The sequence below is a fragment of the Thalassophryne amazonica genome, chromosome 18 (assembly GCF_902500255.1).
Source record: "Thalassophryne amazonica chromosome 18, fThaAma1.1, whole genome shotgun sequence".
NCBI classification, from domain to species: Eukaryota; Metazoa; Chordata; class Actinopteri; order Batrachoidiformes; family Batrachoididae; genus Thalassophryne; species Thalassophryne amazonica.
The window spans coordinates 34,562,080-34,574,931 of record NC_047120.1 but is presented as its reverse complement, the minus strand read 5'-3'; positions in this window follow the sequence as shown (position 1 = coordinate 34,574,931).

Here is a 12,852-nt window from a genome sequence, read left to right as displayed (position 1 = left end):
TTTGTTAAAAGGTGATGCAAATTATTGGTTGAGTTAATAGGGTTTGTAAAAGGAATAGTTTGCACCATGTATCATGGTTATCACGTTACGGGGTAACGTCACATGTCATAGAATCCAATGGACTTCAACATTATTTGACCTTTACTTTAGAGACCAAACATTCAACACAGTCAAAACTATTCCATTTATTAATCCAAGTAGCTCAATCAACAATTTGCACCTTTTTTTTTTTTTTTTTTTTTTTTTTTTTTTTACTAAAATTGGAGCAACTTTAACTTTTGACCCCTGTACAAACTGAAATTGACCTTTGTCACCATTCTTATTTTTTTTTACTCCATAACTCCATAACATTCAGTCATAGATAACAAACTATACCTTTTTGGGATCTTTATAATCAGACAAATAATGTGGTATAGTTTTCAATATGATTGGAGCATTGTTATATTTTAACCCCTGTGTAATTCTTTAATTGACCCCTATGTGGCTGAAAATTCAAGTGGCCAGTCGTTTGTTTTTTTTTTCTTTTCAAAAGAGCAATGTCTAAGGAGAATTTGTGCTGGATTTGGTGCTTGTATCACCATGTGAAGGATTGTTTCAAGTTATTTGCTGCTCTATTAGTCAAATTTATGTTGTGATACCTGCACAGTCGTCTGGCTGAAGGTGGATTATATTACAGGCAGATACGTATGGATATGGCAGGTGACTAAAAAATTAATTTGTCAGACTTGCAAAAATACATATATAAAAGCTCAGTGTGCAGCATTTACCTTTAATTTGAGGGTATTTATATACACTCACCAGCCATTTTATTAGGTACATGTTGCTAGTACGGGGTTGAACCCCATTTTGCCTTCAGAACTTCTTTAATTCTTCATGGCATAGATTCAACAAGGTGTTGGAAACATTCCTCAGAGATGTTAGTCCATATTGCCATGATGGCATCACGCAGTCGCCCATTCAGCCAGTCTGCCCATTCTCCTCTGACATCAACAAGGCATTTCCGTCCACTCTACTCACTGGATATCTTCTCTTCTTCGGACCATTCTCTGTAAACCCTAGAGATGGTTGTGTGTGAAAATCCCAGTAGATCAGCAGTTTCTGAAATACTCAGAGCAGCCCGTATTGAGGTGTGGGGAAACACATACTAATTCAATTTCTATAAGAAAGCCATGAGAGTTACCAGTAATAAATCTTACCATGATCCAACCAACCCATTATTTATTTGCTTAAATATTCTGACATTCATGGACTTACATAGCTGATTACATTACAATGCAAACTATGTACAAAGCAAAAAAAACAAGCTTTTACCTCAACATGTTGGAGTGCGGTACAATTATACCTAACAGTTATACCTAACAGCTAACGTTAGCTTATCTAGCCGGCCTTAGCAACGTTCATCGTAGCTTACAAAATAGTTGGTTCCTTTGTGTTTGATAACAATCTTCTCCTGTGATGTCTTATCCTTCTTATGTCTTATTACTTATTATATTATATATATATACCTTTTTCTTGAGCTGCTTGGGTGGGTAGGGAGAGTTCCCATGGGATAAAAAAGCTTTTTAACCTACCATCCCTGGTTCTCAAGACCAGGCACCTAAGAGGCTCTACTTTACTCTTTTCTACTCTCCTATTTTACTCTTCCTTTTTAGATATTGTTCCACCTTAGAATTGGAATATAATATATAAGATGTACCTTACTGAATTTTCATGTCCAAAATCTGTTTAAAATGAAGGATTCCAGTTATAATTTGAGAAGAATATTGATAAATCAAGGACTCAAACTGCTGTAAAAAGTCACAGTGTCTCAGTAAAAGGAGTGAATATTTGGAACAACTGTCCCGAGGGTATTAAATTATGCTGTACTCTAGTCAGCTTTAAAAGACTATAAAAGCCATATAATTTGTGGTTACAGTACGGACAATTAAGGTTATTGATTTTGTACTATTATTTTTGGATTGTGCAATGTGCGCTGTTACTTATTTTTTTATGATGAGAAATTTAAGTTCATTGATTATCTTCAAATGCTTTGCTTGTTCTGCTCGTTTTGTTTTTGTTGTGAGGAGTAAAATTTACTGAGGTTAAAGGGGTAGGTGTATGTAAGCTTTTGCTTCTACCTACACCTTTTCAGTTGCTCTGAGAAATCAGCTTTTTTTTTGTTTGTTTTTGTTTTGGGGTTTCTTTGCTTGTTTGTTTGTTTGTTTGTTTTGTACTAAAAAGTTTCTCTTTTTTTCTTTGTACCAAAATAAATAAACTCATTCATTCATTAAACTGATTCATTCACCAGCCCATCTGGCACCAACATCCCACATTCAAAGTCACCTCAATCCCCTTTCTTCCCCATTCTGATGCACAGTTTGAACTTCAGCAAGTCGTCTTCACCACATCTAAATGCCTAAATGTGTTGCGTTGCAGTCATGTGATTGGCTGATTAACAATTTATGTTCACAAGCAATTGAACAGGTGTACCTAATAAAGTGGCCAGTGAGTGTACATGGCTGGTGAATGGTGTCGGACACGGAATCAGATAGTTGCTTACTGTTGTATTTCATGGCTAAATACATCTGATCATCTTGTGCATGACAAGCAGGGTGATGTAATCCCTCCTCTATGTGTGGGTATTAGAACAAAATTTTTTTTTTTTTTTTTTTAAAAGGCTGGATGTATTTTCACAAAGCCTGGTGCAAATATTACTTCAGTTTGTGTTTCCAGATCATTAACTTTTGGAACTGGTTAAGGTCAAGGAAAACATAAGCCTTTTGTCTTATGTTTTCCTTGACCTTAACCAGTTTCTGGACGGATTTTCTCTGATGTTTTCATTTTCTCATTATTTCTTGTATGACTCAACATGTAGGAAGTTTAACGTTTATTTCAACTGTTGCATTTGCAATTTTTTGCCTCTCACGTGGGACTGTGAAGTCCAAAGATCTGTCCGTGTCAGTGACAGTCTTTTTGGGTTTGGGGTTCCACCAAATGATCTTTCCCAAACCAGTTTGCATCAAACAAAATACTGTAAAATAACATTCATGTGAGGTTGTGTGATATAACAGCATGTAGCTTTCAGAATTTATAAAACTATCTTGATATAGCTTATATTTATAAAATGTAATCTATTCAGAAGTTAAGCTAGGCTATATTGGGCACACTGATTAACCTAATTGGAACTAGCTAACAATTTCCAACAGTATTTCTTTTTATTGGTTAGCCTGTCCATCAAACATTGATGAAGTTGATGCCTAGCAAGACTAACATTTATAAGGAACATCCAACAACATTTCAAAAAGCCGACTGCAAGGAATATGCAACAAAATATATTAAACTATGGGGGGTAGACCAGAAGTCAAAAAGCTTGAGCTTTGGCCTCATGTTCATGATTTGCTGATAACTCCAACACGCTGTGGCGGACAGCTACAATAACAACAATGTTAATGTTCAAATGTTTATGCCCCTGATATTAATAAGAGGATGGACCAGAAATTAAAAGTAGAAAATACACATGCGTGTTGTTTATAGCCAGTTAAATATGACAACAACAATCCCTCCGCTGGAAGCCACTAGTGAGCCGAGCCTTTTCCTGCAGAGAATGACAGAGAATGTGCCTGCTCATGTGTACGGCAAACGTCAAATCTCACCACAGCGGTTCATCAAGGTTACTGAGCTGGCCAGTGGAGAGTTTGTCAGGCGACTGAAGGATTGAGTGACAGCGTGTTTATCAGCTGGAAGCAAAGGCATATTATTCTAAAACACTGTTTGACAATGTCATGTTTTGAGTTACCACAAAGATTTTCCCTAGGCTGTGGAAAAGCCTAGGCATGTACCAACACCAAATGTAGTGAGTCCATGCGCTCCAGTTCAATAACACGAAAATTCAAAAACAATAAATGCTATCGTGTTTTACATCTCCAAATTTAAAAGGATTACATCAAGGGCAAACTGATTAAATTTGGTGCACCACATCAACGGAAAAAGTAACTGTGTTTTGGGGCTACCAGAATTTTAATTAAAACCACAAAAATTCCACCATTATCACTGTAATGTTGACCTCATTGTACTGGCTCCATGTACAGCTGCAAGTAGATTTTAATATGTTATTGTGACCATAAACATACACGGCACTGAAGCGTACCTTCCTGTGCTTTCTCTAGGCTGGCTCTGCCCCAGAGTTGATAAAGAAGTCAGCAGGCTACAGGGTTTTATATATTTTTCTTCTTTCCTTTGAAATCTCTCTGCTGACATCAAACAGTCAACTTCTGTGTAAAACAAGAGTCTCTACATTCTGTGATTCGTAACCAGAGGTCTTATTTTATTAACGTTATAATGAACAGACACTTATTGAGACTTAAATGAGGCGCACTAATTGTCAGCTACAGCACTATGGCCATGTGATACACTTTCCTGAGCACATTCCAGCGTGCAGGGGCCTCAGTGTTGAGGACCAAAGCAACTGGAAAACATCAGTCAGTATTCTTGGAGCTTCCACACCATCCAGTCCTCCTCAATGACTCGATCACACTTTTCTTCCTGCTACGTCCATTCCCACTCGATGGTGACTTAAGATGGCTAACGTTGTCCTCCTCGTGCAGCTCCTTTTGTGTTTCTTCACGATCATATTTTGTATCTTCCTCAGTTTTCCTGCGTCGGGACGCAGCTTCTCCTTTTTCCTCCTTTTGACCTTCTTCTTCCACCAGATCCCTTACTCCATCGTCTTCTGGTTTTCTCTCTTTCCCACCTTCCACCTTGCAAGTTGACATGATCACCATCACATGCGGATTTCCTTCAGGGGCCAAGATCTTTACCGCCTCTGAAATCAGGGGAGGATTCGGTGCTTTCTTCTTCTTCTTCTTTGAGTTCTGTGTTGATGAAGATGGGCTTCTTTTGTTCATGCTGCTGTGGAGCTGCAGATGCGTCTGTACAGCTGTGCTCATCTGCTCTGCATCCAGGGATTGTCTATCTGAGTCCAACACTATTCCATGCTCATCCTGCTGTACCTGCTTCATGCAGCCTCTCCTCCCTTCCTCAACCTTCTCCTCCCTTTGAAACTCCAGACGAGACCTTCTCTCCACATCATGTGAGGAAAGAGAGTCCACATGTGGGTTGTAGTCATGTCCCTCCTCTTCACTACTGTCCAGAGGGAACATACTGGAGGAAGGTGACACCAGATTGGAGATGGATCCCACTGAAGACTTGAGGTTCAGTCTTGACCCAGGTGGAGAACCCAAGACAGAATTGGAACCCACATTGGATGCTGACATGTACGATATGTTCCTCCACCAGGAGACAGAGACAGTCTGCACTGCTGCATCAGCTAATTCTAGTTGTGATGTCATTGTACCCTCTTCCTTGAAACCCCCTTTCTTTGGATGTCTAGATGATGTCTTTGTGACATCTTCACTGGTGTGGTCAGTGTGGAACCTGCAGCAATCATTCAACCACGAATCACTTAAGGAAGAAACAAGAGGTGGCTTCCATCCCTTACAAGGGTAGAAAGTTGTGAGACATCGCTGTCCTGGCTGACATTGAGATGGTAACCAATACTGACATAGTGAGGTTCCTTCTCTTGATCCATGTCCCTCTGCTGGAGTTTGCCACACCGAGGTAAACATTTCATGCCTCACTGAGGTTCTTGACGCAGCCTTCGGTAATTCTCTCTCTACAGGTGGTGGCAACCTGTCTTCTGCACCATTAACAAAGTTTCCAGGATCTGAAGACACACTTCGAAAAACATCTCTGTCCCTTAAGGTAACAGAGGATGGAGCTGGTGAAGGAAATACAAAGTAATGATTCTGCAGACAGTCTTCATTCTCTGGGCGCTGGAAGGGATTGGGTGATTTGGGCAGTGGGTGTGAAGTGCCACAAATTTGCAGCATTGGTGATGGGGATGGTGAGGATTTGCCTGGAAACATAAGTAAGTCCTCTTGTTGATGTGGCAGTGAAGATGAGAAGAGGTCTGGAAGTGGCATGGTGGGCGTCTGCAGCGGTGAGATGAATTGACAAGGAGTGGTTGGGGAAGATATTGGTTTTGACATGAGTGATTGCGTTGAATCGGGAATCTCCTGGGTGAAACTAGAGGGGCGTGAGGGGCTTCCCTTCCATATGACAGTCTCTGGAGTGCTGCTGCGGCTGTGTGTGCTGCCACTGCTCCAACGCTGTACGTTGGCCATCCACCGCTCGCTGAGTGGGGGAGGACTGAGTATGTCTTCGTGTTTGCCTGCGAGTGCGGGTTGGTGGTTGCTGTCAGTTGTACTGCATTTTGACCACACATGAGGGTGGAGATGCAGGAAGATGAGGGACTTCTGGTCCACGTGGGTGTTTGTGCTGGAGCTGCGCCGCAAGTCCACTGAGGTCCACGTTGGGTCCGGTTTGTGTGGTGTCCCTGTTGCCTTAACCACATCTGTAGAGCTTTTAGAGAGGGAGAATATGGGCACATGGTCTTCCTCGTCCTCCAATGCTTGCATCCCACCTTCATTTAAGACTGACTGACTGAGGGAATGACAGTAGTTCTCCGAGGCAGGACGCCTGGGTTTTGCCATGGTAACAACACCAATCTGCAAAAAAACCCAAACCCCCCCCCCCCCCCCCCCCCCCAAAAAAAAAAAAAAAAACAGACTTAATTTCCAGGCTAACAATTTAACATTCCTACAACATTGTGGCAAAGTAGTGCTTTGATAGCAGCAACATTCAGAATCAACATTTCAGCAACATAAATGCACTGAGTTGTGAGAAATTTGCCACAAGGTTGTGCAGAATACAACATATCTACAATGTTTATGGAATGTTATTGTTTTGCTTCCTTTACACAACCAATGAAAGGAATCTGTTTACTAGAAAAAAAAATTAATAAGTAAGTAAGTAAGCTTTATTTATAAAGCGCCTTTCACAGACCAGGGTCACAAAGCGCTGCACATGGCATCCAAAAATAATCTAAAAATAATAGGTTTTACACCCACAATATTCATAGGCTGAAAGCCATAGATAAACTTCTATGCCTCTACCCAGGATTGAACCATGGACTCCCACACAAAGCCCGCTCTCACTTTTTTTTTATTTGTGATATCGTCACAGAATATACCTTAAACCCAAATGCGCCCCCTTCCCGTGTCACCCCAAATTTTGTGATACAATCACAAAAATCTACTGTATTTCTTAGCGGTATTACAAACTAATAGATGAATTCACTTTTTGTGATGCCATCATGAACATGGCGGGATACTGGGTTGCTCACACATTATTCAAATGCATTATCACTGCTCCACCTCGGCTCTTGGTAAAGCAAAATGGTTCACACGAACACACACGTCATTGTTGTGTCCCAAGGATCTTGAAATGGAGCAATATCTCCATCTGGTGGACAGTGAACACTAGAAAAACTGCTGGACATTATGGACGATGCCAATCAGCCTTTGCACACCGTCATCAGCAACCACAGGAGCCTCTTCAGCCACAGACTGATAAACTCTTTTGTGCCTCAGGTCATCAGACTGTACAACTCCTCACTCAGGGGGAGGAGGAGTAACAGAAAGACAGAGGACAGGAAGGAGAGGAACAGTAGTAGACAATAAACCAGTGTTTTTCTTTTTACTTTCACTTTTGATACTCTGTGTGCTTCTTACCCTGTGTGCTACGATACAGTGCTGCTGGAGGGAGTTTTCCCAAGGGATTAATAAAATTCCATCTAATCTAATCTGATCTAATTTACTCCTCCAATTTACCATGAATGACCATGAATACAGGTAAAATAGAATTTCACCAAGAGCTCAAGTCTTCAGTGTTGTTGCAACATTACCGGGACTCCACAGAGTGACATCGTGGCGACTTTAAATCCCAATCAAAATACAGTGTTGCATTTACGTCGTGTGTTTGCTGGGATTGGATGGTATTTACCCTTAATCGCCTCTACAACCCAGTGGCTACTGAGACCCACTAATTTGCACTCACAGATTATCCTAATGAGATTACACAACCCAGACTGATTAAGAAAAACTGATTGATGAAGGCCGATATAAGAGAACTTTCTATGTCAAAATGTATGTGTAGCATTTTAAAATGAAACTAAGTCATGCGACCACTGGATAGCAATCTAAAGCTGTCACCGTGCCTTTGTTTAACGCCAACTCCCAAACTTTAATGCACTTCTGTCCCACATTGACCTGGTAGTCCTTAAACCTAAAATGACCTCCGTAAGAGACAACCTAATCCTTTGCCTGTCATGGAAAGGTTTACATCTATTTAACCCACAATAAAACCACAGGATATCCACAGAGAAAACGATCAAGTCTCGCTCAGTCCTCTTACCTTTGTGTTCACGCTGTTTGCCACCTCAAATCACAACTCGCACTAAATGGCATGAATCATTCCTGCCACTTTTTATTCTGAAGATCACTTTTCCAGTTTCTAGCAGCCCACACAGCCTCTCGTGCACACCTTGTCTTCAGTCTGCAGTTTCTCCTCTGTTTTCTGAAGTTGTCCTTCTGCCTCGTTTTGTGTCTCTCGATCATTATGAGGATTCCTCTTTGTGATTGTGTTGTGTGACTGCCGCTACTCTACTTTTATCTCGAAGGATTAGTTGTCTTCTTTTATCTGATTAGCTGCTGTTTAATCTGAGGACAGTCTGAGTGCACACTGACTCCTCAGTGTGTCAGGTTGGTTGTGAGATGAGATCACACGCCATTCAAAGAGCTCATGCAAATGTTTGTCCGTCTTGAGGCAGATTCTTGAAAAACACCTTCTGACAAGCCAGCCTCCCGTCCTGTACACCAGCATGGACTCCCAAAATTTCCTGTATATTTGTATTGTCAAGTGTGTCTGTAGCATGGCCCAAGTAGTGGGTCACCCTTTTGAGTCTGGTCTGCTTTAGGTTTCTTCCTCAATATCATCAGAGGGAGTTTTTCTTTACTGCTGTCTCCTGTGTTCTTGCTCTAGGGTTTGGTAAGGTTAGACCTTACTTGTGTGAAACGCCTTGAGGCAGCTTTGTTGTGATTTGGCGCTACATAAATTAAATGAATATGAGGATAAAAGCAAGATTCTTTTGCTTTATGCAGATCTTGACAAACAATTATGAAACTGTAACTGTGTGATGTATGTAGGTGGATTCTGGTGGGATTCAAGCAAAAAAAATACAAAGAAAATCAAATGATTTTTCAGAAGCAAAATAATCAGACAGGCCTGTACTGGAGCTGCTGAAAATGACTAAAAACCTATAAGGTGGAAAACATTATTTTGTTGCAGTTACAGTGATCGGGAAATGTCATGGGACAGGGAGTGTGAAACATGGCAGAAGTGTTGCGTGTTAGTCAACAATAAAGTGGTTCTGTTTTGGATAGATCCACCCCAAACCAGTCTAATACACAGTTATTCATCTCTGAGTTCAAAAACACATTATGTGGAGTTTATAGAAAATTTTACCACGTGGAATTTGGGCTATAGATGTCACACTTTTGAATGCATTTTCTCCAATCCTTCAGTCAGCTGTTATATGTTCATTTTACTAAAACTGGAGGTGTTAATAAGTGTATAATCATGATAATATATAATAATTTCTCATATCATAATATGTATATGCTGCGAAAATGAACGAGTGAAGCTCTTCAGCATCTCAACATGTCATTTAAGTCCTTCAGACTTTTTTCAGTAAACATTTCTGGGGAGCATTAGCATGGCTAAAAACCTCCAGAAGCTCCCAGACACCCCCCCCCCACTACGGGCCTCTTAACCCCCTGCCATTTTAAGCATTTGTCTTTATTTGTCTCTCACATGCCTGGATAGTCCTCACCATCTCATTTAGGTCCTTCAGACTTTATTTTCAGTAAATGTTTCTGGGGAGCATTTGCATGGCTAAAAAACTTCATGCAATTTACACACGACCTAGTCACTGACTGACATCATGTGCTGTCAAGGTGAGATTCAATGTCAGATTCAATGTTGACTCAACATTTAGCATTCCTGCTTCAGTGTCAACTGCATTGATTTCCTATGAGATCTCCTCTATTCTCTTTTTTTTTTTTTTTTATTGAGACAAACAAAAAGTTACACAAAACCCTTACAGACGATACTAGCACAAAAACAACATAATGAAAAACTGGTTAACATCCTCCCCAGGAAGTGTTCAACATTTGACATTTCCTGTTTCACTGTGGACCCAAAGTTTGGCACTTCCTGTTTGGGACTCCCTGTACCATTAGCGTATAATTTAATGGGTGGACATCGATTTGAAGCATTTTGCGCTCTTTGAGGTTATGTTTTCGCCCCGTTTGCATGTTTGTTTGTGAAGATCCTGGTACCCACAATTTTCCATATATCATTATGAAATTTTTACAGAGGATTCATATCCTGATAGACAAGAGCTGATTAAATTGTCAAGGTCAGGAAAAATCTTGGAAAAATCCTTATCCTTTAGGGCCCCTTCACACATGGTACGAATAAGTACAAATCAGGTCGAATCACGGTGGAACAACTCGTATGAGCAAACCACGAAAACATCGAGCTGACGGGCAGGTGTGACTAATTCTGCTGCAATGGTTTCATGCACGCGACGGTGATGTGCACAAGTGTACATGACACCGTCGCAGCGGGAACACAGTGTGAGCAGCTGGAGCATCACGCAGCTGCTGTGAAAAAAAAATACAAAAATATATGCCACCTACAGGATTCGAACCTGCAATTTACAAAAGCTCTGACTGCCAGCCAGAAACTTTACCATCGCTTTCCTATCGCTGTCCTATAAAAAGTGTGGAAAAATGCCTGAAATCAGCAAGGACATAGATGTATTTAAAAAAAATAAAACCACACACCATATAAAAACACCGCATTTTATTGAATCCCTCTTATCGAGTGAACAATACAAGTATGATCTGTCTGTTCCTCTGTAGATGACCCATGGTCACAGACGTACAGTCATGAAATGACATGAATGAAGCAGGGCGCTCTTATCATGTCCACATCTACTGGTCTGGCGTGCCCAGCCAGCCCCGCGCGTGTGTCAGACCTGACACACGTGTTTTGTGGATGGTATGCTGCAGGGCAGTCACCGCATCATGTGGAACAGAGCTCACGTGGGTGACGTGACATTCAGATCGCCCACTATGTGTTATGATCTGACGGACCGTTTCACCTGGGGTAGCCTGTCAATGTGTGTGCCGTGCTCACTCACTGCAGCCATTGCAACAGCGATATATGTTTTTATGTATGTCCATGTGACAACAGCAGGCAGACACATGCGCGTCACAGTGGATAGTTGTAAGTTCATGTTCGTCTAAACACGGTATGTGTTCTCCAGCTGGGACGTCCAGAACCAGAGCTCTCAACAGCTGCTGCTGTCGGCAGACACACCCCCGTCAGTTCAGCGCACCCACCAATGTGTCACTCTGTTTCTGTGTAATGTGAGCTGTCAGTGAGTCTCTGGTCAGCAGCTGACAGGCGCCTCACTGTGCTGTGTGCGCTCAGACCTGCCTGTCCAGCCCCGTCTGTGCAGCATACATATCAACATGCCATGTGGCGAACCACATGTACGCCACATGTGTTTCGGGAGGGAGAGCGCGACACACGCGATACACATGTATGCCACATGTATGCCACATGTATGTGGCTTTTTGCAAAGCCACACACATGGGGGCACTTAGACAAATTTCACATCCAGCTCGAAAGTGATCATCTGCTGACTGTTTTTGAGCTAACAGTGCGAATGGCCACACATTTTTTAAGTGCCAAGCGAGCGGTGTTAGATGTTCGTGTGTGTCACCTGGAATTTGGCCAACACCTGCCGCGAGCGAGAGGGATCGAATGGGCTCTCACAGGGCACACTCTGTCTTTCACCCGCTGGTGTGCATGAATAATTGTAGCAACACGTACGAGGCGTTCGAAGCAACTCAGATTTTTTACGATTAGTGTTGGGAAAGTGTAGTGACACGGACCCACAACAGGGGGCGTAAATGAACGGACAATAGAAGGAGTTAAATTAGAACACTTTACTGTTGTGAATGCCACAACCAAACACAGCAGATTACAGAATGAATACAAGTCAATCAATAAAGGTGTCGTGTGGGCAGGCTCGACGATAGGAGACGCCCGTCTGGAGACGAACCGGAACCACACAATTTCCACCGCCACCGAACCTGAGGGATACTGGAGCCGCCAAGTCCCGAAGTCCCCAGGTGGCCACCGTCTCGGCGTGTCGGATCTGGTACTGCTGGCGGAAAACAAAGACAGTCAAGTGTGGGTGTGTGTACACCCAGTAACAATTATGGTGGGAATTCCGCCTCCACCTCTCACTCAATATCTTACAGAGTACCGCAGTGATTCCTCAGGGGAAAAGAGTGCCGTTCCGCACTCACTCAGCTTCCACCGACAGAGGTACCGGTACTCCTGCAAACACTCACAATATTCAGATTATATTGTACCACACAAACGGCTGAGGATATTACCTCTCAATGAAGTTGATATCTCGGCGATGTGGTGGAGGTGTCTTCCTGCTTTTATTCCTGGTGTAATGTAGATGATAAGTGACAGCTGTCATGGTTGATGGGTGACAGCTGTCACCTCGGCAGTTCCTGGAGGCGGCAGCGCCCTCTCGTGCCTGAAGCCCGCACTTCAGGCAGGGCGCCCTCTGGTGGTGGGCCAGCAGTACCTCTTCTGGCGGCCCACACAACAGATTAGCATGCAATTCCTCCTTAGTGCGCTAGTCGACTTAAATTGTGTGTTATGTGTGAAGGGGCCCTTAACATTGAACGAATTTTCAAAAATCCATAACTCTCAAAAAGCATCAAATTTCTACCATATCTGAGAGCAGTATGTAGGGTGACATACTTTATTGACTGACAAAGTCTTATCCAGATTACAGATTTTGTGGCCATTTAAATT